This window comes from Pteropus alecto, unplaced genomic scaffold (assembly GCF_000325575.1).
Source record: "Pteropus alecto unplaced genomic scaffold, ASM32557v1 scaffold3, whole genome shotgun sequence".
Taxonomy (NCBI): Eukaryota; Metazoa; Chordata; class Mammalia; order Chiroptera; family Pteropodidae; genus Pteropus; species Pteropus alecto.
The window spans coordinates 32075706-32102623 of NW_006442484.1; the positions used below are offsets into that span (position 1 = coordinate 32075706).

General features: G+C 39.3%; 1 pseudogene; it reads left to right on the plus strand.

Annotated features, from left to right (window-relative positions):
• Positions 1-17599: 17599 nt before the first annotated feature.
• On the plus strand, positions 17600-17718 carry LOC112470403 (annotated as a pseudogene).
• Positions 17719-26918: the final 9200 nt, after the last annotated feature.

The following is a 26918-nucleotide window of genomic DNA, read 5'->3' on the forward strand; positions in this document are numbered from 1 at the left end:
TCTCCAAGTCTTAGAATTGGCCACTTTATAGTCTGGTTAGCAGCTCTCCCCAGGGTCATGGTTAGGAGATCAGCAGAGAAGTTGAGGTAGCTCACACAGACTCAAGATGCTTATAAGTCAAGTTTCCTATTTGCAAAGGTGTTGATGAACACATAAGGATTGGGACTGATGGCCATGTCAGTAGGTAGTTTTCCTAAACTGCAGAAGAGGGCAGTTGGTATGGCAGAAAGCATGCAGAAGACGGAATTTAGACGCTCTGGGCATCTGTTTCAATAATAGAACAGCCAGAAAGTTCTTAAGGTATGCTAGGTCATCATTTTGAGGAAAATTGTCTTCATCTGACTTTAACCAAAAAAAGTGCTTTTGAATCTCAAGTTCCCAACCTCAATATAGGTGACTACCGTCCAGTCGTAGAACCTATGAACTTCTGGAGGCAGAAAAGCATACATTTAAAAAGAATTTAGATAAATTCTAATAATGTAGAAGGAAGGGGAAGAAGAATAATAGATAATTACTTCCATGAAATAGAAGCTGGAGCCCTAACATTCTATATAAAGAGGATAATAGTAAATCTTCATATTGAGACAAGAAAATCATAAAAAAAAAAGCTGATAAATAAACAGAGGGGACTTTAATTGTATTTGCAATGTTTTATTTCATATACTGAGTACTGGGTACATGGGTATGTGTTATATTATTCTCTATGCCTTCCTTTTTTTCCTGAAATATGTCATTAAAAAATGTTTGGTATCATTTTGCTTTTTTGGAATCTGTAATTTGTAATTTGATGAGTTGTCCTTAGGGAGCAGAGACGGGGAGAACTGGATCTTAGTTCTGATGTCTTTTTCCTTCCAGAAGGAAGGGCCAGACCTTGGGTCACTGATATTAGATCACCAGCAATATTCCTCGCATCCTCGTGGTCCTGGTGCTGCCTCCCTCTTCCTATCCCCTGCCCTTTTGCAACTCTTCCCTGAACATTTGAGAACTCAGTTGCATCCTACAATTTACCACTGCCTCAATTGCACCAAGGAGTGGGTGTAGTAGAAATTCAGTATCCACTGGTGTGTGTCATTATTCCTGAGTCAACTTTGCTTTTCAAAAACACAATATGTTATTAAACAAAATCATTCTTCTGTTCTGAACAACAGACTAGCATGTTGTTTAATATAGATTTAAGAAAATAGTATACATGCTTAGAAAATTTTCATTTTGAGAAAAAAAAATCAAAAAAAAAAAGCTGATAAATAAACAGAGGGGACTTTAATTGTATTTGCAATGTTTTATTTCATATACTGAGTACTGGGTACATGGGTATGTGTTATATTATTCTCTATGCCTTCCTTTTTTTCCTGAAATATGTCATTAAAAAATGTTTGGTATCATTTTGCTTTTTTGGAATCTGTAATTTGTAATTTGATGAGTTGTCCTTAGGGAGCAGAGACGGGGAGAACTGGATCTTAGTTCTGATGTCTTTTTCCTTCCAGAAGGAAGGGCCAGACCTTGGGTCACTGATATTAGATCACCAGCAATATTCCTCGCATCCTCGTGGTCCTGGTGCTGCCTCCCTCTTCCTATCCCCTGCCCTTTTGCAACTCTTCCCTGAACATTTGAGAACTCAGTTGCATCCTACAATTTACCACTGCCTCAATTGCACCAAGGAGTGGGTGTAGTAGAAATTCAGTATCCACTGGTGTGTGTCATTATTCCTGAGTCAACTTTGCTTTTCAAAAACACAATATGTTATTAAACAAAATCATTCTTCTGTTCTGAACAACAGACTAGCATGTTGTTTAATATAGATTTAAGAAAATAGTATACATGCTCAGTCCACTCAGAGGCTAATCACCTGCCAGGGTTTATTGAAACTTGCTAGGGTGGGTTCCCCGTCCCGCCCCCCCAACCCCAGTACCAGTTTTTGAGTCACATAATGGCAACACATTGCTCTAAAAATGCTAACTTCTCTTCTGTTGTGCTTCTGCTGTTATTCAAAAACAGCCAAATGGATGTTATTGAAATCCGGTCCCAAAAAAGGTTGAAATTGCTCCCCAGCTGGGCCTGAGACCCTGTGTGCCAAATTTCAGCCGAAAGAGAATTCTTATATTTGAGTCACTGTGAGCAGCTGAAAATATGAGGTTTGGGGTGGAAATGCTAACAGACTCTTAACTATCATTTTCCAAAGCATGTGATTATAACACAATGCAAACCTCCTCTGGAGCAACTCTCTGGCAAAAGCAACAGAAACAAGACGTCTGGGCCTTGAAGTTCTGCCTTTACAAGCTTCTGCTGGGCTAGCAGCAGGCAGAGAAGGCCTGGCAATGACATTGCCCACATTTCTGTTCTTGCTGAGGTTGAAAGATGGGCTTCATTGGTGGATTTCTGTTAAATAACAGAAGTGTGTGCAGTTCATTCCCTTACAGCGAGGGCTCCTTGGAACACAGGTTTATGGTCACCCTCGCTTGTTCTGGAAGTGTTATCACCAACACAGAGCTTGGTTCCAACCAGACACAAATTGTTTGCCACCTCTAGTCCCATTGGCTTAGTCACACTTGCTCCCATGCCAACTTGGCAAAAATGCCCGCACTGCTTGGCCACTTGCTTCTATCATCTGGCATTTAAATGTGGGCTGAATCTCTCTCCTCAGTAATGTCCGGGGCCACAAAGATGCTTTGGTTCCAGGCTTCAAACACATGTTCAAGGTGGCAAGTGCCCAAATGTAGACGGTTTCCATAGACCGGATCCATTCATGGACCCTTCGTATAATGGAAAGGCGATCAGAGCTTCTTGAGGGCAGCCCCCGGAGAGCTGTCTCCAGAAGAGTTCCTCATCACACCTCCCGCGGCACTCAGCCCTCACTAAGGGCTGTGACAGAAAGCTTGGCTCCCAAAGCCCAGTCAAAATGTGGCAAATTCGTTTCTGCCACTTAACAGCTGGTCTACTTTAAGCAAGACACTTAACCACTCTGAGCCTCAGTTTCTTCATCTATAAAGTGGGGATAGCACCTGCCTTCTGTCCAGCTGTAAGGATCGTAGAATGTAAAAGTGTTTCCTAAATTGCAATACATCATACAGAGTTTTGGCAGTGTTATTATCTCCAGAATCTCATTATAACATCAAAATTCTAATCTGAGTTAAAACTGCTACTGAAGTCAATACGACAATGGATTTAAAAGATCTGTCCCCTTACAAATAGCAGGCCACAGGTCCAAAGAATCAGTTGCCTCTTATGCTCTGTTCTCTGTCATGGGCTACAAAGGGTACACAGAAAGTGAACACATGATTCCTAACTTCGACAAAAATGTAACTTAGCAGGAAACACAAGATACTTGATAAGTGATAGATACTCTAAATGCAGTATCAGTTCAGAAGTGGAGAGGAGCAATGAGGGCTAGAGAAATAGGAATGGCTTCATGGACCGGGCATGGGGTAGATAATATTGCTTGAGTTTATCAAGATCTCTTCTTTAGGGGATTTGATCTTCTGCCCACTATGTGGTTTTAGCAGGTTTGCCAGACACAATATAATGTGATTATAACAACAATGCAAACCTATTGTGGCTACAGATGTGGGCATATGCCCCAGCCTTGGCTATCGCTATATCACAATCTTTTAGCCAGAATGTTTGAACAAAGGAATGGCACTTGATTCAAATCAAGCCAAAGAAAAATTTCCCCCTCCCGGGTATTGTAAATTGGGAGGAGGGGAGAAAAGCTCTTTTTTTGTGGGTTATGCATAGAGAGGATAATGTAAGTTTGGAGATTTCTATGGCCCTGTGTCAGCCCCTTAGTTTAGAAGAAGGATGTTTATAGAAGGAGAGAATAAGTTCAAGGGAGGGTGAGGTGGAGACCAGACATGAGAAGAGGGACCAAATAGCACTGTTTGGGTCCATGGCATCCCCGTGACAAGCTCTCTGTTCTTCCTGAAACCAGATTTACACTTCATGCCTATAAACTTTTGGTTTGGATTTTCTTCCATTTGAACCGGGAATCCTAACTCTTAAAAACTGGGATTTGAATTGTGTATTAAAAAGTGGGTAGGATTTGTACACTATCAGGGAAGAAGGCAGGATATTCTGGGCAAGGTCCAGAGATGAGACTGAGCATGGTATGTTCGGGAAGTCTGAGAAAATGAGCCTGAGTGGAGCAGAGGGAAGAAGTTGGGAAGAAGTAAATAAGTGAATTATTAAGTTTGAGAGTTTCTTCAAACTAACTAAGAGTTGTGGTTTGATTATGAAGAAACAAAGATTTTCTAAAAATAAAAGAAAAGAAAACTGCATCTGTTTAAAGGCAAAAATTAAAGTCTGTTGTGTTAGTCTGCTTGGGTTGCCATAACAAAAACCACAGACTGGGTGATTTAAACTATAGACATTTATTTTCTCACAGTTTTGTCAGCTAGAAGTCCGTGATCAAGGTGCCAGCAAATTCGGTTGCTGGTGAGGGCTCTCTGGTTTATAGACCACCGCCTTCTCACTGTGGCCTCACAGGTCTTTCCTCTGTGCATGAGTGGAGAGAGAGAGCTCTGGTGTCCCTTCTTCGTCTTATAAGAACACCGCTTCTATCAGATTAGGGCCTCACCCTTATGGCCTCATTTAACCTTAATTTCCTTCTTAAAGACTTTCTCTCCAAATATAATCACATTGGAGGTTGGGGCTTCTCATGTGAATTTTGAGGGAGACACAGTTCATTCAGTAACATCTGTCAAAACTAAGAGTAGAAGAAAATGGAGGTAAAGAGACACTGCTAGTGGGAGGGTAAATCATTACAGCTACTTAGGAGAAAAACCCAGCAAAATCTAGTCATGTTGAAACACTGCATACCTAAGACCTGGTAGTTCCATTCCGAGATTTGGAGTCTTTTGCACTAGGGCACCACAAAGTACATTCAAAAATGATTTCTACGGCATTATTTTTAAGAGTCAAAATATTGAGAGCGAACTAAATGTCCATCGAAAAGAAAAATAAATTTTAATGCAATCAATCCTATATAGCAGTGGAAGTGAAAAATCCTAGGAATACCTGTATCAACATGAATAAATCAGAAATATAATAATGTTGAGGGGAAAAAAATCAAGTTACTGCGGGACATATAGAGCAATATAAGAAATCAGAAGGGTGCTGAAGCTCACATCTATTGGGCTCATCTCTTCCCAACCCCATGTTCACTGACATCATGTGGTGACTTGAAAGTAGCCATTGTGGGAATATTTACACCATGAAACTGGCACATGCTTTACATCAGGTTTTTTGGTTTTTTTTTTTTTCCTCTCCCCTAGGAGAGCCAGTTTTTAAACATTTACCAGGATATGTTTAAAACACAATATACCATAGTAACCATATAAAGACAAGTATTTGGTATGATAAACACCACATTCAGGATAATAATTACTTCTGGAGAGGAAGGAAGGGAATGTGATTGTAGAGGGATACACAAAAGCTTCAAGTGATCTTGAAATGTTTTATTTCTTAAATAGAGGAGCAGGTATATGAGTGTTCCTTATTGCATGCTCTATGCTTTGTGTTTTCCTAAAATGTTTAGTAAATCAATGAGAGATGGAAGCCGGTGCTCCCATACAGTCAACTTACATGGGCCAGGCAGAGGGTAGCACTAAGTCTCTATTCTTAAACTCAGCAGCCATGGGGAGATCTGTGGCTCTCAGATTTGGCCACTGGGAGAACCAGATGAATCTGCGGTATGTCTGGGCCTGCATATAGGTACCACATTTGATTCTGAGGTTCCAAAAGAGGGAGTAAATACCAACACAATGAAGAAGTGGGGTAACCTGAGAGGAATCTTCCAGATAGTTAGCATGATCATTTCTGGATCCTTCATCTCTGTCTAACTGATTTCTGTAAGCCACCCAGTAAGGGGAGGCAGGGTTACATTTAGTTATGGGCAGCAAAACAGAGCTTATATTATATAGGTGCTTGTTTCTAGTCAACTAGGGTCATAAAAGAACTCAGGTTCTCTTAGAGAGGGGCGTATATAGGAACGGTTAATGGCAGATGTACATTAAGCATAGGTGGAGATGCTAGGAGGGGATGACTTTGGTCCTAGGGGAAAGATCTCTTAGGCTTTCTGTTTGGATTTCTGGCATGGTTTCATTTCTAGGTGAGGTAGACCAAAGTGCCCTATTTTAGTTACACTCCCTTTGCTCTTGAAAGCAAGTTAATAAAGCATTTATAGGCAGGTCTGGATTTTGTACTGCTCCCTGACCTCCCTCCTCCCCTTCACACTTAGTGATACTCACAGTTTGCTAAACACACCATGCTGTTTCAGCACATGCTGTTCTCTCTGCCTGGAATCCACTATCCCACCCACAGTCCTTCTCTTTCTTTAAGCTCCTCCTGTGTGAAAACTTTCCTCCCACCCCTCCACATGAGCAGAGTTTATCTCTGTCTCCTCTGGGCCCTCTTCTTCCTAGGACATGATTTCTCTTCACACACAGTATGATAGTTACTGCTCATCTGTCCCTCTCCCCTGCTGCAGCGTTGAGCTCCTTAATGACAAGGATCCTATGTTATTTAACTTCCTATTCCCTGGGCCTAGCATCCTCTCTTTTACTTCATCTTTCCTCTTTAAAAACTACCTGCTAAGACTCATGCAGAATTCAGTGGTAGGCAAAGAAGCAAGGCAAGAGGGGTGGAGTATGCCAAAGACAAGGAAACAGACACTAGCTGGCACAAAAGGCATAATTCCATTCATTTGTGGAACTTCATTTGACCTAGCGGTGTTTGTAGAAAATAAACCGCCCAATACACAAAGGCTTGAGGTGCATAGAAGGCAGGGTCAGGAAGGATAACAAAGCTCCTCATACCTCCTTCCCCTTCCACCATGAACCCCTTCTCCTTTTTTTTTGTCTCGGGACCTCGGCTGAAATCTCCTGAATTGTTGTCAACAGCTAGCTCTTTCATGTGTGTTATGCCCTGAATTCTGTTCTGAATACAACGCTAGTAGGTTCTACTAATTAATTAAATTGTGCTTCATAGACTTGGAGTCAGGGCTCTTGAATACAAGATGCAAATTTATGCAACATATGCAAATCACTCATGTTCTCAAATTCCATGAACAAAATCTGGTAGCCTTGAGATTAAAAAAAAGCCCCTGCCAAGCATCATCTCTTCTAATCATTGCTTCATTTAACCCTCCCAAACCCCCTTAACATTGAACTAATGCTTTCAGGCTTGGCGGAAACTGGTAGAAATACAATAAGAGTTGGCTATAAGCAGGAAGTTCTTTAAGGGCAAAGAACTTATGATCTATTTTATGATCTCCAGTGGCTCCTAACATACTATTGAGCACACATATTATTGCACAGGGCACACCACTACCAGTCTTGACTACAAAAAAATACAAATAATTCAGATGAACAAACATCGAGAGCCCTGCAAGCTTTCCAAGACATGGCATTTAAGTCTAGGAGCAAGGAGATGATGACCTGTGTTGTCTAATACATGTGGCTACATAAATTCAAGTCAATTAAAAGCAAATAAAATTTTTAAAATTCAGTTTTCAGAATAACCACATTTTAAGTGTTTAATGGCTACATGTGGCTAGCGAATTTCTTATAGGGCAGCATAGCTATAGGACATTTTCATCACAGAAAGTTCTATTGGACAGTACTGATCTAGACACTTGCTACTCAAAGTCTGGTCGTTGGACCAGCAGTATGACATCACATAGGAGCTTATTGAGAATGCAGGATCTCAGGCTCTAGCACAGATCCCTTGCATCAGAATCTATGTTTTAACAAAATCTTAAATTTATTCACATGCATAGCAGAGTGAGAGGCATTGATTTAGATCTAGAATAGAAATCAGTGGTTCTCAAATTTCAGCATACATCAGAGTCATATGGAGGGCTTATTAAACACAGATTGCTGGGCATCAGTATGAGAATTTCTGATTCAGTAGGTATATTCGTTTCCTAAGGCTGCTGTAACAAATTACCTCAAACTGGGTGGTATAAAATAGGAGAAATTTATTTTCTCTCTCAGGTCTGGAGGCAAGAAGTCTGAAATCAAGGTGTTGGCAGGGCCACGCTCCTTCTGAAATCTTCCTCAAATAGGTAAGAATTCTTCCTAGCTTCTGGTGGTTTGCTGGCAATTTTTGGTGACTCTACTTGAAGCTGCATAATGCCAATTTCTGCATCCACCTTCATGTGGCATTTTCCTCTCGTATATCTGTGTCTCTGTATCTGATCTGTCTCTTCTTATAAGGACAAAAGTCATATTGGATTAAGGGCCTACCCTACTCTAGTATGACTTCATCTTAACTTAGCTAATTACAACTGCATTGACCCTATTTCACATTCTCATGGTTTGGGGTTTAAGCCCTCAACATATCTTTTTGGGGACACAATTCAATCAATGACGAGACATCTAGGGTGGGACCTGACAATTTGCATTTCTAACAATTTCCCAGGTGATGTTGATGAGCTCCAGGGACCACAGTTTGAAAACCACAGGTTTAAAATATCTATAAAACAGGACTACACAGAACTAAAAGTTGGATTATACTATAGAAATAACTGTGCCCAATTTTCCAAATGTGCAGAATTAATTTTAAAACATATATGAAAGATTGTCATTCAGTCTGTGTGTGACTAATTCTAAGACAGGGTTCTTATTACGAGTAGAGCAGCCTTCTCCATAGCTATGCCTGTGAAAATTTGCAGCCTTTGAACTCTCTGAATATCTGATATATCTACATATCTGGTGGCAGCTGAATGTCTCAATATTGAACTCTACATTTCCTCTGTGTGTCAGAATTCTCAGAATCCTGTACATGCTACCTTGCTCCTAAGGGCACACTTGTTGAGATTTTTAGGGGTGATAATCATGCCTCTTACTGGTTCTGAATTAATTAGAAATAGACACAGGAATCCAAGTGATGAAGATCGAAAGGTCATTTTAATTTCCAGTAAACATAGATTGGAGAGTAGAACTTGGACCTTGACCACAATAAGTTTTCCCATTAACCGTCCATCTAATTGACTTCATCTGACACAGTTAGATACAGAGAAGCGGGACAATTTAATATACACCATTATGCAAGGTTTTGAGGGTAAGAGTTACAACTATAACCACATATGGAAAGGCATGACCACCGGAAGACAGGTTTTCCTGAAAGAAAAAAAAGGTGCCAAGCTTCTCTTCCCCAAACCTATTCATCCAATAAGAACTTCCTCTTTCTCTGGTTACCTCTTTAGCATCCATTCCCATGAATTTCCTTCTTTAAATGGAACCTGGATGTTATTTATAAAAGCCCTCCATCTTTCAAATGTCTCAGAAAACTAACTATATTCTCAACTCAAGCCAATCATGGTAACTCTGTAATGATCCCTTTGCAAGTGATTGGTTCCAGAATTTAGGCATAAGCCAATCAGTGCACAGTATTATTCTAGACCCTGTTGGACCAGGGAAGGGCACATGATACAGATTAGCCTAGTTAGACTAAAGGCGAGAACTTTTGTTCGATGGTTGGAGGAGAGACTTTCGAATGAAGATGTATTTTGTCCCAGGACCGATGGTAGCCATCTTCTAACCACAGGAGGAGTCAGTCTGAACAAAAAGCCTCCACTGAGAGGTCGAAAGAGTTAAAAGAAGAGCAAAGAAATTCCAGCTCCAACTATAATATGTTTGCTCTACCTTTGGATTTTAAAAAATAAAATACACTAAATTTTCTTATTGTTTAAGCTAGTTATATCTGCATTTCTGGCATTTCCAAGTAAAATGATTCTTATCCATACAATACTCAAATATTGTTTTCATGGGTTAGTAGATTTTGCCTCATGGAATCCTGAAGAAACAGAACTAAGTTTCCACCCACCATGCTTCATTTTAATTTTTTAATGCCGCTGCTAAAGTATGTGCACGTCACTGGAGAGATTACTCCGAATGTTGTGCCACCATCAACTCCCAGGACCCAGCATAGTATCTGTCATGGAATACACTCTATGCAATCATTTATTGAACAAATGCAGCTGGAGACAGCATTAACATTTTTAGCAGACATATAATAGTTGTCATATTAAGTTCAGATGAACTAAAGCCCCGAAAACATTTTGATATAATTTGGGGTCAAAGTTGTCTGTTTCTGCCCTATATCTGAGCAATTGCATTGTATATATAGTTTTCTTTTTAAAACATTTTAACCTAAATAAAGTCCTCGATATTTATTGCTTTTCGATTGTATCTAGGAGATTCCAGCATAGATTGGATATACATTCCTTCTATATCTCTGTATGAGTCAAACAGCAAAATGTTGATTGAAACAACAGCAAGAAGAGAAGATTGACTCTAGGTTCCCTCATTGTTTGCCAGAAGTAGGCAATCAATCTCTCTCCATGCCTTCCTAAGTTGGCTGGTAAAATAACTTCTGCCTTATCAGAAATGTCAGGTAGCTTCTACCACTTATAGTCCACTCCCTCTACCTCCAACCAAGTCTGGAGATTGGTGAATTCAGGAGAAGGCACTAAAAATGCCAAACCAAGTCCTCTCTGAGTTTTCTGAAGTTGTCTTTGCTCAGGATACATGAACCCTCTTCCTCCACCAAGCACTGAGCTGCCCTCTAGGGGGAGCTCACAGTAGTCCAGCTGTACCCATGACTAGATAGGAAGCTTACCTGTGTGAAGGTTGTAATATTAAGAACTAGTAGGGGACATATTGTCCACAGTCTCCCATCAGTTTTACCAAAAACAAAGCTGAGATTTTGTTTTTCTCTATCAGGTTGACACCTGAGTTTATTTATCCACTGCTTTAGAATTTAGACAAGTAAAAGCAATGTGTTGTTAATTAACCATTCCCAAAGCCGAATCTTAAACAACACTCTATGTTTTATTGTTTAACGGGTTTAAATCCATCAAAATATATTACTAACGAGTTTTTCAACATAATGAAGATTAAAGCAGGTATATGATATTCTCCTAATCTGACAATTTAATAGTACAACTGAAAAGGGAAATGAAATGAGTTTGTTATGACTTATTTTGAGCAAAATGATTATGCTTTGAAGTGATTATTGATTTAGTTTATTATTGATTGAGCTGCTATCATAAAACAACAGTTCTGGAGGTTGGGAAGGCTAAGATTATGGTGCTAGCATGGTCAGGTTTTAGTTAGTGCTTTCATTATGTCCTCTCATAGAGATGGGAGAGAGGGAGAGGAAAGGAAGGAGAGAAGGAGAGGGAGAGGGAGAGGGAGAGATAGAGGGAGATGGAGAGAAAGAGAGAGAGAGAGAGCTGGCTACCATGTCTCTTCTTAATAAGGGCACTAATCCCATCATGACTGCGGTACCCTCATGACCTAATTACCATCCAAAGGCCCAATGTCCAAATACTATCACATTGGAAATATTAATATTGGGGAGAACATAAGCATTCAGTTCATAGCAATTATTATGTTCTTTTTAAAAGTTATAAATTATCTGTTTATTAGTAAAATCAAGATGAGTATCGAAATGAATCAGCCTCCAAGTTACACATTTGTAGTTTCCATGATTCCCACTTTTACCCCTTACTGAAAATCAGACTACTTCTCCATATCTTGTCTTTTGAAGTCAAGATAAGAGCCCCAATTCTTCTGAGATTTCTGTGGCTATTTAATGGCAGTTGAATTTCTTCAGTACCATGGAATAGAATATCCAAAATCCAGAGACTTGAACTTAAAACCATCAGGTGAATGCCTACCAAATCTTACTTCTTGGGAAAATTAAAATAAACAACAGCAAGTGTCACTCCAAGTTTTCAACTGTCTATGAGAGATTTAGAGATACATGGTCAGTAAGAATTGGTTGCTGAGTCATGTGGCTCTGGCCAACTCTCATAATGGTAAGTGGCATCAGCTTGCCCAGCTAGTGTCAACCTCGTCAGATGCCCAACATCCTCATCTCAACTCTGTGTGCTGTGTTCTTACTCTTTATCTCATCAAGGTGATTATGACTTCTATATCTTTATGAAAATAATGTTTAAAAAAAGGCTATTTCCCATTGTGGTGATGAGAATAAAAAAGATCTTAAAAAAAAAAAAAGGTGACATTCTTGAATTTGAAAGTTTGTGAAGGTCTTAGGTCAAATGTCTCATGAATGTGAAGGGGGCTCATGCACTTTGGTGGCATGATGACTTATTGAAATATTGATTTGTATTATGTTGTCTGTATTTTTCTCCTGCCTTCATGCAAAGAAGGTGGTGCGGCCATTGGTTGGCTGAAGCTGAAGCTGTTTCAGGCTAACTTTGCTTCTTATCTTCTGTGAAAGGCCGAGCATGTTGGAAAGCTTATACTAGGAAGATCAGAGAAAAGGAGAGAGAAAGATTTTCCCCAGAGAGAGAAGGGTTAGTATTTGATGGGTCTATAATGCCCTTTACCAAGAGAAGTGGCAAGACCACAGAAGGTATGGCTTCCAGCCTCACTTAATCCCACAGCAAGAGAGCACCAGGCTCCTATGGATGATGTGGGGTGAACAGAGAGAATAACAGAAAAAAAGACTTGTGGACATGTGGCCTGAAGATTAGCTACTTGGTAGAAATTGCTAAGTTTCATCGATATCTTTTTTACCTCTTCTTCCGAGGCATACAGGTCAACTCCATTTCTCTGTCAGCGCCCCCCTTCTTCTAAGTAGAGCCAAGTGACTGAGTCTGGCTGATGAAAGACGGGCTGAAGTTATGTACACCACTTCCAGGTCTGGCTCTTAAAAATGTCCTCATGATCTCTCCATTGCCACTTCCAATCTCTTTCTGGTCTGAGCGGCAGGAAGCAAAGTACTGCACAGCCCAGAGGGTGACTGGAAGAGCCCTTGCTGGAAAGAACTTAGATACTTGAATTAACGCTTGAGCAGAGCTGCCTGGGATGGGTTTCTGACCGGTAGATCTACATTAGACTATGTGTGAGAAAGAAATAAACTTCTTACCTTAAGATACTGTGACCTGGAGTTTCTTCGCCTAATAACTAGCTTTAATTACCCTGCCTAATTCAGATATTTTACCCTGCTTTCCTATGCAACACATATGCCTCACAGCACTTATATTTGGACCAGAGGAAGAGACCCGAATAATAGCTGAGAATGAATTTCTCACCAGCTCAATGAGATCCTGAGAGTTGAATTTCATTTGATTTAAAGAAAACATATTACTTTGAAATAAGATTTGACATTGTAAACTAAGAGCTTTACCTCATTTCTCTATCAGAATTCCTTTTTCTTTCTGGGAAAGACATACTTGAGGAATCTGGCCTCTCTGACAGATGAGATTTTCCAGCACACATGGAACAGTGATTTTTTCCCATCAAGGTAGATAGGCATCAGCTTCCTGACCTCCCACTCCCACCCTTTTGCTTTCAGTCCTTCTCAGACCTTTGAGGGTATGGGTGCAAGCCTTAGCTGTCTGGATAGCAAAGAGTAAGCCTTTATTTTGGGTCTTGTCCTTCTTTAGTCAATTAATTAGATTAAAATTTCAATCCCAGGGTTGCTCTGCTGGTCTCTAGATAGTACTGTCACCTGAAATACTGCCTGCCACACACACGCTTTTGACAGCAAGAGCTGCTCAAAAGCCTCTCCACGCCTCTTTTCCAGGAATAATCCTACGAAAGGGTTGATACCTGTGAAAGCTGAGTGCTGAAGCCCTCTCTGTCCACCGCTTCAAAAGAATAACTACCCTCAGTCTGTCTTTATTTTGTGTTATAGCTCTTCTTTTTCAATGAAAAGTCTCTGCTCTCTGTTCATTATAAAGAATAAAGAGCTTTTCAAGTGTGAGTTGCCAAACCCAGACAGGAACAGAGCTATTTTTAAGAGGGTTTCAACTCTGAGCTGTTACACTAGGCCAGCCTGCCAGCAGCGGAGGTCTTCCAGGGAGCTGAGGGCAATCTCAGCCTCTCTTCAGGAGGGGACGTTCAGGAAGGAAGCTCCTGGGGCAGATCCATTCTAGTCCTCTGGCCCGCAGACAGCCCTGGTGCCTTCATACCTGGCTCCTCTAGGCAGAAGCTCACATGGGGGTCAGGAGAGTGGTTTTTATTCTCACCCACTTGAGGTTTGCCTGCTGCCTTAGGTTTCTCACATCCACTTCCTCCAAATAGAAAACAATCTGCTTGATTCCCATCTGGGAGCACAAGGAGGAGGGGGGCCGTCTTTATGTCCTCTCCTATCTTCGTCAAGCCATATGCAACTGGCAGCCACCACGTTTCTCTCTGTGGGAAGAGGATAATCAGAGCTGGATTTCCAAATAAAAGGAGAAACATGCAGAGTCGCCTGCCTCCTGTCCAACGGTAGTGGAATCCTCGCGGCCTAGGTCAGTCCTTCAGCTCTTCTGAAGTCAGTGCACTGTAGGGGCAGAGATAGGTTCTCGGATTCAGAGGTACGGGACCTGGATGCAAGTCTTACCTCTCAGAGCATTTGTTCCCTTACGGTAAAATGAGGATAATACCATCATCCTCTCAGAGGTGCTGCAGGGAAGAGTCCCATCCTCACATAGGCATGGAGAGGGTTGTCAACCCTGTGGTGGCACACTCTCGTTAACCATCGATGTGAGGGCTGGTGAGTTATGTGCCTTAATTTTTTTTTAAGAGTAGAAAATAGTGCTGCTGGATGACAGAGGAGTTACTGACAATTTGTAGAAACTATTAACGATTCAGGAGGATGAAGATTATGTTCTATCCTCCCAGTCCATTAAGCTTCTTTACCAGAGAAAAGGAGCAGGGAATTAAAACTATTCCCTTGTTCTGGTAGCTTCTGGGAGTAAAAGACAGGTGTGTATACTGAAATCATGAGAAGGAACAAAAGTGATGCACTAATTTTATACAAAAACATGACTAAAGGAAATAGAGAAAATTATAATAGACCTTGAACTAAAGAGGTACAGAGTTTACAGGGATATATTTCAATAAATAAAAAAAAAGGAGAAAATAATAGCCAGGAAAAATATAGGCAAAATACAATGATCAAACCTAAGGAAAAAGATAGTGCATATACATGCAGCTGATAAGATCATACTGTTATAAAGATGGGGCAACCAATAAGGCTCTGAGCTTCCAGGAGGCCAAAGCAAAAAGGGAAATATGATGTTACCAAATTTATCTTTCATGAGGAACCCCCTATTGCTACCAATTCCTCATTCTTTTTTATTGTAAGAATCATAAGTATGGATATTTATCTTCAGGGAGAGAATACTTAGGGAGTTTTATTATGGCATTTTTCAAGCATTTGATGGGCTGCCAAGTATAAAAAGGAAAGATTGCTTTGGGTAATTCCAGACCACAAAACTAGAATCAACGAGTGTAAGTTAAGAGGAACAGATTTTGGTTAAAAATAAAGAACTTTCTAACAATTAGAGTTGTCCATAAATGGAATGAGCTGTCTGGCAAAGAAGTGAGCTCCCTGTTACTGGAAGTGATCAAACAGAGGCTGGCTAACCATCTGTTAAGGATAAAAAGAATTTGTGCATAATGAGAGAATTATGCAACAACATAATACAAGGCTCTTCATGACAGTTTTATTTATAATAGTAGGAAAGAAAATAGAATCAAGCTAAATGTCCAACAATAGGGGATTAGTTATATTATTCATGGCACTCTCTATGATTTATTTTTTAAACAGATTTTACAGATGTTAAAAATCAATAAAATAACGACATGGAAAATGCCTATAATCTATTACTAAGTTTAAAAAAGCAGATTACTAAAATAGCATATGTACTGCAATACCACTTTGTAAAAAAAAATTATATATGGAAAAATAACACTACAGAGTACATATTGAAAACCTTAATAGTGATTACCATTAGTGTTTGAGTTACTAAAATAGCATATGTACTGCAACACCACTTTGTAAAAAAAATTTATGTATGGAAAAATAACACTACAGAGTACATACATGAAAACCTTAATAGTGATTACCATTAGTGTTTGAATTATGGGTGATTTTCCTCCTTTAGGCTTCTTGGGGTTTTCCCAAGTTTTCTACTCTGAGCATTCACCACTATGTAATTAGAAAACATTAAAAAGATAAAACACCAAAAGAGTCTCTTAATATTTAGTAGTTTAAACTAGATGATCCCTATAGTTTTTCAAATCTAAGATCCTATCATTTTTATTTTAAATTTAGATTGATTTTTTTCTTATAAAATGGTTTGTCTTCTAAAAAGATTTTAATCAAATATAAACACCTCCCCACCAAAAAAATATTGGCTTAAATTATGAAGTTTTAATATAATCTGCATTTCTGATTACTACAGCCAGGTTCATCTGAAGTCTCTTTTGGAAATATGTGGGATTCAAATTTAAAAGTCAGCCCAGTAGAGCAGTAAGAGCTTAAGAGTTGGAATCTGACACCCCTGGACTTCAAATTTTGGCTCCAATACATACCAGCCTTAGTTTCCTCAACTTGAACGTGGGATAATCATAATAATAGCTAAAATTTATAGAAGAGTCACTATGTACCAGGCACTATTTAAGTACTTCATATGCAATGGAATCCTTAAAACAATCCTCTGAGGTGAGTTCTATATTTCAGATGATAAAACTAAAATGCAGAGAATTTCAATATCTTGCGAAGGACAGACAGCTAGAAAGTGATGGAATAAATCAACCTCGAGCAGTCCAAACTTAGGATACATGGTGTTTACTACTATATCCTATACTGCCATACAGAGTTGTGAAAGGATTAATTTAATTAAAATACATAAGGTATCTAGCAAAAGAGTACATAGTCAGTATGTTAGGCTTCTCCCTAAACTTTCCCATGCCTCTTTGGCCTCAGGAAGACTTTTGATTATCTTTTCCAAGACTTCCTTCAATCCACACACTGTGATAAGTAGTCTTACAACGAGTTTATCAATGGCACTCAGGTCAAACTCAGGGATGTTAGAAATCTTGTCCCACAGGACTCCATCCTGGGACTGATTCTTTAATATTTCATCAATGATTTACATGGATAGAACAGAAAATAAGCTTCTAAAGCTGACAGATGATACATGCTGTTAGCAGATGACACCCATCGTCAGTTAGGAAGGCTAGCATCCAGGACAGGATTAGAATTCCAAATGGCCTGGCAAGATGGAGAAGAGGTGGAAGCAAGAAGAATGAACTTCATTAGTAACTAGCACAGAGTAATATGCTTATTAAGAGGGACACATTATACCAGTGTAGCAAGGGCAATGACTAACAATGAATGATTGTTGCTGGAAAGAATGAATGGTTAAAGTTGCTCACAAGCTGGAGACAAGACAGAGTCAAGTATGATTCTGGAAATGTACTGAAAAAATAAGACTATTTAGAGTAAATCAATTTTCTCATTATATATCATATTTTAAAACTGTTTTTAGAGTGCTTTTTTTTTTTTCCTTCTCAATATTGTTCTGGACATCTTGGAAAAGGCACATGGAAAGCAAAAGAAATCTTTATAGTTATAAAATACAACCTAAGGAGACAGAGAACGAACTGAGATCTTTTAACTGAAGAAGACAAATCAATTGCTGACAATTTATTTAAGAATTATTTACTGAGCAGCATCCACATTCCAGCCTTTGTGCTGGGTGCTGGGAGATAAAGAGACCCAAGATCTGGTTTCCACCATTGAGAAGATCAGAGATGAGAGTGTAACCACTTTTAAATTTATGAAGATTGTCTACAGCCATGCCACCCTGAATGTGCCCAATCTCGTGTGATCTTGGAAGCTAAGCAGGGTCAGGCATGGTTAGTACTTGGATGGGAGACCACCTAGGAATACCAAGTGCTGTAGGCATTGAAATAAATAAATAAGTTTATAAAGATTATTATTTAGAAATCTGATATATGTGTCATTCCTGATTAACTCCTATGCATCTCTTTCTTTACATTCTCTTCTATCTCTTCTTCCTCATTACCTCCTCTTTTCTCTTTTTCTTCCCTTCCTTAGACTTCAGGTCTGTGATTGGAGCCCACCAAGCCCTTCTCTTCTGTTTATAGAAGATGTAACACATTTCAAGGTGTTTCTATAAACTTATCTTTCACCCTTTATATACTCCAATAAAATCGCAGGCAATGAGGCATGGCTGAGAGAGAGAAAATAGGTTCCCAGGTGTTAAATAGATCAGTTTGGCCAAAGAGAATGCTAGAATAGGTACATTATAAATATTATAATATTAAGGAATTTTAACTTTCTCTTGTCGATGACAGAAAATCAGTGATAGTTTGTGAGAAAGTGACAAGATCAATATAGGGTTTAGGAAGGGTATCTCTGTAGGTTGTTAGGAAAAAGACTGGAGGCAAGGGTCCTGTTAGTAGGTGGTTATTAAGCTATAAACAATAAAGACCAGAATTAAGCAGTAGAGTTACAAGAGGCATAAGATATGTGGAAGTGAGAGACACTATAGAAGAAAAATAATAAGATTTGGTGCCTAAGTAAATCTGAGCATCAAAGGAGAAAGAGGAATTGAAAATAACCCATACATAATAGAAAGGGAGTTTTGGAAATGAAAATGTCATTAACCAAAATGGGACAGTGGAAAAGTAAAGGTGGTTTGTGGTAAGGGATCATAATGTGTTCAGGACTAGACAGGTTGTCTTTGTCTTGATGGAATATATAAATAAAAGCCATATATAGATTTCCTAGGAGATTATCCTCACAGAGGTAGTAGTGTGTTTTGGACACCTCCACCTGTATATCCCACTGATATATCACACTCCACATGCCTAAGACTGAACTGTACTGTCATTTACAAACACAAATTAAGCTTTGGTTAATTGGCTTTTAAAGCCAGGCTATCAAACTCAGAATCATCTCTGGTACCTTTGTCTCCCATGTTTCCTGTTTCCATAAGCAACTAGTCACTGAAACGATTGATTCTAAGGGCAAAATACATTGTATATCAATTCATTTGTATATTAACTAGTCATGCCATAGTTAATGCTTGCATGATTTGTTTCCTTAACTATCACACAGTTTTATAATAGATTTTCTTGCCACATAAGTCTGTATTTTTCTATTGCTTTCAGAATGAAATTCAAAGTCTTCCAAGAATGAACATACCTGTCTAGCCTAATTGCTGAGATTATCTATACATACCCAACCTGAAAGATCCACCAGCTTCCTTGCCTTTTTATGCCCGAGGTGCCTCTATTGATTCCGTTCCATTATTTTGGAATACCTTTTGCCACGTAAGGAGAATGTTTTTCAAGTTCTGAGTCACATGCTAGTCCCATTGTGAAAGCTTCTCTGCCCTCCCATTGCTTGTCTCTTTTTACTCATGTTGCTTTTTCTGAAAGCCAGAGCCTGAATCAGGGAGGTGGGAGTAGACATGGGAAGACGCAAAGGATGTAATAAAAATCGAGAAAAAGGATTGTAGGGAAGAAGGACACAGAGGAGGGAGAAGTTAAAGATCAAATGACACTCTTGGTCAGTCCTGGTTGACTGGGGAGAATTATGGTATACAAAAAAGAAAAAAAGATTAATTTGGCTTTGAGAAGATTTGGGTTGAGATACTAGCAATGAACTAAAATTGAGCTGATAATTGAAAAGCCTTACAGAAATGAAGAGGGTGGTTAAGGCTAGAGAAAAATATTTGGAAATTATATGCAAACGGTGGCACCAGATGCATGGGGATTAGAAGAACAGAGATCTCCAGAGAAGAGGCTGTAAGAGCGAAGGTTGGTCTGAGGGCAGAGCTATAAACATGCTACTAATTTCTAATATGAGAGGAAGAAGTCCGAGTAGCAAAAGAACCAGACAAAGACTGGCCACCAAGGTGAAACTACATATTTTAGTTTTCCTAAAAGGTCACTTTTTTGTTGTTGTTATTAAACTTTTATGGGCACTTTCCAGTTCTGAGATGTTATGCTCCCGATTTGAGGAAACTGCTGATTCTCTGCTCAAATTGGGTCCCATCTTGATAACAAGCAGTGTGAAAATCAGTCATTGCTCTTTCAAAAGAAGTGTTCATTCTTATATGAGGGTATCTAACCAACAACAACCAAATATTAGGCTGTAGACTTTAAAAGGAAGTGGGTTAGTAAGAGCTAGTTTTCTCATGATCTGATAACGTACTGTGGGTGGGGTGGGGGGACCAGAATAAGATGCGTCAAAATGGATTCAATTTGATTAAATCACAGCTTTTGAAAAACATTTCTTTAGCACAGGAATTCTTTGTTGTTTTTGGAGGAATTTATTGAAATAAAAATATTTAAAAATTCATGCTTGTTGTGATAATCCAAACAATCCACAAATATAGAAGTAAACATAAAAGCCCCACCACAGTGAAGACTGGCATGTTCTCTTTTAGACTTTTCAGAATACATACTTAATCATATCGGCATCTATCTTTTCTATACATGACTTGCCCAACTTCCACCATCTCATTTCCCCTAAAAATAACTAGCTATAGCAATTAATAATTCTATTAATAAAATTTACATTTGGACAGCACATATACACTTGTTACATTTCACATGGCCTTGTATCCTGGATCCTCACTCTGATGTTCAGAAGCAGGCAGGGTGGGATTATTGGTGACTTTTTATAGACCATGTCATGTGTCCAAAGTCTCAAAGTTACATGTGCTGAAGAAGTTGTAACTGGACTTGGGTCCTCCATACCAAACGACAAGTTTATGTTTGACATCACACTGTTTCCCACAAGGGGCTTCGACATCCAGATTTCCTCAGTCTCAACTAAATTGTCCTGCAGAGTATATTAGCTCAAATCTTAAATTAGGATACAATTTCAAATATCATCATGAAGTTGCCTAGTTGTTTTCTTTAGATGAGAAAAAGGTGGCCTTCTCAGCTTGTTCTGCCAAGTATCTTAAAGTGATGACAAGGAAAGGTACAAAAAGAAAGTCTATAGGACGCCACACTGATGTCTTTATATGTAACCCAGCTAATGAACAATGCTGGCAATGGGCGCATTCACTATTGGACAACATGTTGTTAACAAAACAATTCAACAGGCCCAAAATGGAGTCACTTATGCTGTCTCACATCACAAAACTGAGATTTAATTATAGTTTAGGCTCACCTAGAAATAGAATTTTAAACCAGTCAATCTGAAATTGCCTCATCAGTACTAGTTAGATAGCCTGTCTGATAGACCTATGCCATCCCCTAAAGAAAAAGTCACCTTGCAATAAATAATCCATTTTTTATTGACTAATGAAAAGGCCAGCTCCCTTCAGCTTCCCTTTGGTCTTTTATTTTGTACAGCTCGTTGGAGCTCCTTTCTATCTGCTAGATCGAATGCTACCAGATTCAAGTGGAGTTTTGCTCAAATGAACTCTTAACATTTTTAATGTGCCTCAGTTTATCTTGTGAAGAGAAATTTGGGGAAGAAATGAAAGATATAGTGTAGTAGAAAGAGCACTATTATATTTCATTTCTGAAAAACATATTTTTTTCCTAGGAAGTCATAGATCTATTTAACCACTTGGAAATAGGCATTTATTTTACAAATCCGTGGGTCTTAGATTTGGTCAAGAGCAGTAAATGGAGACTCATTAATACAAGACTCTTGTGTAAACTCATATATTCCCATCTTGGCTAGGTCATTTAAACTCTCAGTGTTGTGAACATGAGGTGAAATATATAAAGCTCACTACAGGCTACACAGGATTTGCTCTTAATAATAACTAATATTTGTTGAAGGTTTATCTAGTTCTAGTTACTGTTCTAGACACTGAGAGGATTTTCTTACTTAATCATCACAATGAACCTCTTAGGAAAGTTCTATAAATATCCCAGTTTTATAAATGAGTGAAGTTAGATTTCGAAACTTCAAATGAAAATAGTTATAGGTTAAAAACTAGTAATGGCAAAGCTGGGAATTAAACAAGGTGCTACAAGGCTAGGGGCTTCCCAACTAACCCCAGTACTACTGACCTACTTACTATCTATGATTTCACATTGTATTTTTCTTCTTCCTTTTCCATTCCTTTACAGTTTACTAGCTGATTTTGCTTTATTATAAACTCAGATGCCATCGGGATTATAAAAGTGGAGCTGGTGAGGGATAGCAGGCATTAGGAATGGTGAACGATATGATTCTCAGCCTGTACACGCACACGCACACGCACACGCACACATGCACACACACATACGCACCCACGTACACCCCAGACAGATCTTTGGGTTACCTTTTCCCCAGTGACAAAAAAAAAATTTAAACAACACATCAAATTAAACTAACCAAAAAAGGAAAGAAAAAAAATCCAAGAACCTTGTACTGGCTCTTTAAAAAGTAAAGCAAATTAAATTTATTAGAAATCCTTGTGATGTCCAGAAAAATATGTTGACTACAGCTACCAGTTTTGGAAATTTCTGTTAAGTTTCCAGGTAATAGTATATATTTTAGATGTATTAAAGCAATACCTATAAAAACTTCAATAAAGCTAAAAGAGATACTGAAGAAGAGAAGGTAGCCCAGAATAGATCTATGACTTCCTAGAGAAGACGTGTTTTGTTTTGTTTGGGGAGGAGGTAGCAAGGTTATACTCAGAAACTGATTTGCCAGCAATTTATTGAACACAAATTCACTCTGGGAATACCATACAGGATAATGTTTCTTAATAAACCAAATAAAAAGATAATATACTCCATAGCAGTAATAGATTAATTACATTATTGTTCCAGGCGAGGAGAGGTAAAGAAGTAAGTCCAAATTTAGAGGTATATCTTTTACACAAGTTTAGTTTCTTGGGGGAGCTAGCTTAACCAACCAGGAGCTGACTTTCAGCCGCCATCACACAAAAAACGAGAGTCCCTTGTTGCTCCAGCACTGTTGCTAGGGATCACAGACACAGGTACTGGCAGGCAGGCTGACTCCTCAGAGAGGCCAATGCTCAGCTTATTGTCACTGTCTGTGACGAGTCTCATAGACAGGAGCTAATGCATCAGGGGTCTTCAGAGAGCGAGGTCAGCAAAGTGTGCCATGCTCAGATAGAATCCCTTCAACAGTCCTCACAAACTTTCAGTATTTATAGTTGAAATATCCTCTTGTCATAGTTGCTTCTTCATAGGTTCTTATCAATAAGCCCCTAGCAGTGCCCCTAAGCAGGTGAGCTGCTGAGTGCTTTATCAATGACAACCTATGATGACATCCTCACACAACTTACTTTGTTCTTATATCAAAACAACTTTATTTCTAACAACAATTTTTTTTTTTTGGTCTTTGTCATAAACAAGTAGATTAAAATAACTTTACTTAAATCATAAACAAGCGGATTTGAAATCACGGTAGCACAATATACAACAGGAGGTCTCCAATATGATGTTTTTATTGAGCACCTCCTATCAAATACAGTTGTCTCTTGGTATCTCCTGGGAGTTGGTTCCATGGTCCCCCTCCCTCACCCTTGTGAATACCAAAATCCACAGATGCTCAAGTCCCCTATATAAAATGGCATAGTATTTGCATATAACCTACACATATCCTCCTGTATACTTTAAATCATCTCTAGATTACATAGAATACCTAACACAAAGCAAATGCTATGGAAATAGTTGTTATACTATATGTTTAGGGAATAATGACATGGAAAAAAGTCTGTATCCGTTCAGTACAGACTCAACCATCATAGGCCTAAGTACATAGTACATGTCAGCAATAATGCAATACTTTCTTCTTAATAATTTCCATCTGCGTTTTATTGAATCCACGGATGTGGAACCTGCGAATACCAAGGGTCAACTATACTAGGTACCATCTTATTTCATGCACCTTTTTTCACCTTACACTATTTCTGTGGAGGAGGAACAGAGGGTCCGATTTTACAGATCACCTAGTTAAGGCTCAAAGGAGTAACTTGTCTGAGGCCTTCAGAGCCTCAGCTTTTTCAGTACACGTGGCTGGGGACAGAAGTGGATGTATCATAAAGCCAAAGAAGACCCTCAGTTGTTGTTTTAAAAGCCTCAAATCTGATTTTGTTCATAGCTTTGTACTCTTTTTCTCAAAGAAAGCCCTCCAAATTGTATAAGTGTCAAGCTTCCCCCAAACCCAGATCCATGACTGTACAGGACTCAAAAGACTGAAGAGCAACAGCCGTCTTGACTAAGTCAACCTCTGACTCTAGAGCTCTTTGCTCTCTGGGTGAGGAGAATGCCACAAACGTTTGCATCTCTGGCCAGCTCCAGGGTTATGGACTTTAATACATCCTGCATTTCTCCTGGAGGCCCTCCCTGTAAATTCTGCTTTTCACTCTCCTATGCTGGCTCACCACACAGAGATGCTTGGAGGGCAAAGTTGACAACATTTTTACAACTTTGGTATTCCAATTAATTGTCAAGTTGCCCCTAGCCAGCAGGAAATGAGATGCAAAAGAAAGGGGAGTGGATCTCTTCCAGACCTCTACAACTCCCAGATTATACTAACCCAGGAGCAAAAACTCTCTTTAGCATTTGAAAAGGAAGACAATTGTATTACTAAGCCTCACTCAACCGCCTCCAGACTTTTCTCTGCCAGAGAACAAAGAGAAAAAAGCAAACACTACTTCACACCCTTATTCACTGGAGGTTAAAGGAGGGCTCCCATTATACAAAAGTCCTTCTAAAGGTCAGTTTGGGAGTGTATTGAGGAGGAGGGCACTGGCCCGGGGCACAAAATGTTTACCATCACTCACAGCCGGGTTGCTTCTGTTTTTCTTTCAGCACGTGCACAGGGTACATATGTCAGAACTGGACATTTTCACGAACAGGACATTTTCATCTCCAATTAGCTTGCTGGTGGTCAAATTATACTTCCTTCACCTTCCTCAGTCTTTTTCAGATTCTTGATTCCAGTTGAACTAAGAAAGCAGGGCTACCCTGAACTGGCTGGAGATGATTATTCATTCACATTCATCAAGCCAACAGCTACTCTTTGAGTGCATAACATGTATCAAGCGCTGTGCTAGGCACTAGAAGGATGTAACAATGCAAGAGCTGGGGCAGTTGTTTTAGAGCTTTAATCAGATGGGAGAAGACTGCCATTAAACAATGAAACACACTTCATTATTTAAGTACCACTGTAAAGGAGCTCAGTTTGCAAAAAGAGCATAACGTGAGAGTGGCTGACCTCGCATGGGTTGTAAGAGGGGAGGCTTCTTTTGGAAAGTGAAAGAGTAGGAGTTACCTATGTGTCAGGGTAGTTGAGACCAGGAGCAGTTGTACATAGGGGGCAGCAGGCAAAAAGACCCCGATTTGGGGAAAATATGGCATGGCATGGAAATTGGAAAAAGACTAAAGTAGCTGGAGCCCAGAGGGTAAGCCAGAATGGGGCTGGGGACTATGCAGGAGGGTTGGGACTTCTGTAGGGCTGTGTATTCTTCCGTAGGGCTTTTTCCTTCTCTAAAGCAGTGGGGAGCTACTTATTGGAATTTAATGAAGAAAGTGACTCAGGAAGTTTACCGTGTAGAGAGTTTTAGGGGGCAAGAGACTGGTGCAGGGACACCAGTTAATAAGCTATGCAAAAGTCAAGATGAGAAATTCCCAGACTTTAATGAATTGCCTGGAGATCTTGTTAAAATGCAGATTCTGATTGAGGAGGTCTGGGGTAAGGCCCGAGAGCTACAATTATAACTCAAGTGCCCATACTGCGGGTTCAACCACAAACAGTTTAGTAACAGTTTTAAATCAAGGTGTTTGCAATGGAGATGAAGAAAAGCAGACGAACTTGAGAGCTGTTGTGTGGGAAGTCTCACAGGTCTCTTATGTGGGAAACTTGGTGGAAGAGGGTAGTAGTCACTGAGACAAGATGCAACAGAAAAGAAAGAGCGAGTTTGAGTGGGAGGTAAAAAGCTCAGTTTTGGACATGTTGAGTTTGATGTGTCATAGGAATCTCTAAGTAGGCTATGGTACATGTGGATCTGAAGCTCAGGAAAGAGGAGGAAGCTGGAGGTAAAAAAAAATTTAGGAGTTATCAATATGTAAATGGTAACCGAAGCTATGAAAATGGATGCAGTCAGCCTAGGGAGAGAGTATACAGCAGGAGTCACAAACTCAAATTAGACCTGTGGCCATATGTTGGTCTTCTTTTAAGAAGAGGCCAAAGATGAAGTAAGTATGTAACAACTGAGTGGGGAGGAGAAGCAAGAGAAAAAATAAATAAATACATACATGCATACATACATACATAATAACTGAGAAAATAACAGAGAGATGGAAGAAAAACCAGGTTGCTATCCAACAGCTATTCCCTTTCTTTCTTGCTAACAGAACTGGTTTTACACATAGAGATGGCTTGAGAAGGAAGGCAAACCCTCTCTGTAGCCCAGTGGCTGAGTTGCGGTTGCTCTAAACCAGATGTAACAATCTCATATCACTCTACTTGAAGATTGGGCCAATAGTGGGCTCTGACCAATGAAACAAAGTTGGGGTGAGTGGGGATTCAAGGAAGGCATTTTTCTTTCTTATAAAAAGGACAAGAACGAGAAACAAGCTTCATGGTGTCATTGTTAGCCCCCATTTTTCTGTTCTGAACTCAGACATGGTGTCAGAGCAAAATCAGCCATCCTACAGCTGAGAGGAGATGAAATAGGATGAAAACTTCTCAACATAGGAAACATCCAAACCCGTAGAGAATTTTAATGAGTTTATTTGAGCCAAATTGATGAGAATTGCCAGGGAGCAAAATCTCAAATTGAGAAAATGCCCTGGAGAATGACAGTTTTACAACTTATTTTATACATTAGAATCAAAGAAGGAGGTATAAGGAAGGTTACATGAAATTGATTAGTGGTAGATTAAGGGGGCTGGAGAAAGCAAAGCAGGGGAAATCTCTGGGATTGGATAAAAAGGAAAACAGAGACACATACTTCTTTTACACTGGTGGATGCAGGATAGTTAACAACATTACAGCACATAGAGATGGTATTTGGGGAACAAAATAACAATGAGGGGTTCTATGGTCTTGTGTCCTTGTGCCTTGAGGGGGTCTGGAAAAGGAGATTACTTTGACATTTCAAAGGTATGTTATCTTAGATGCAAAAAAAAAAAAAAAAG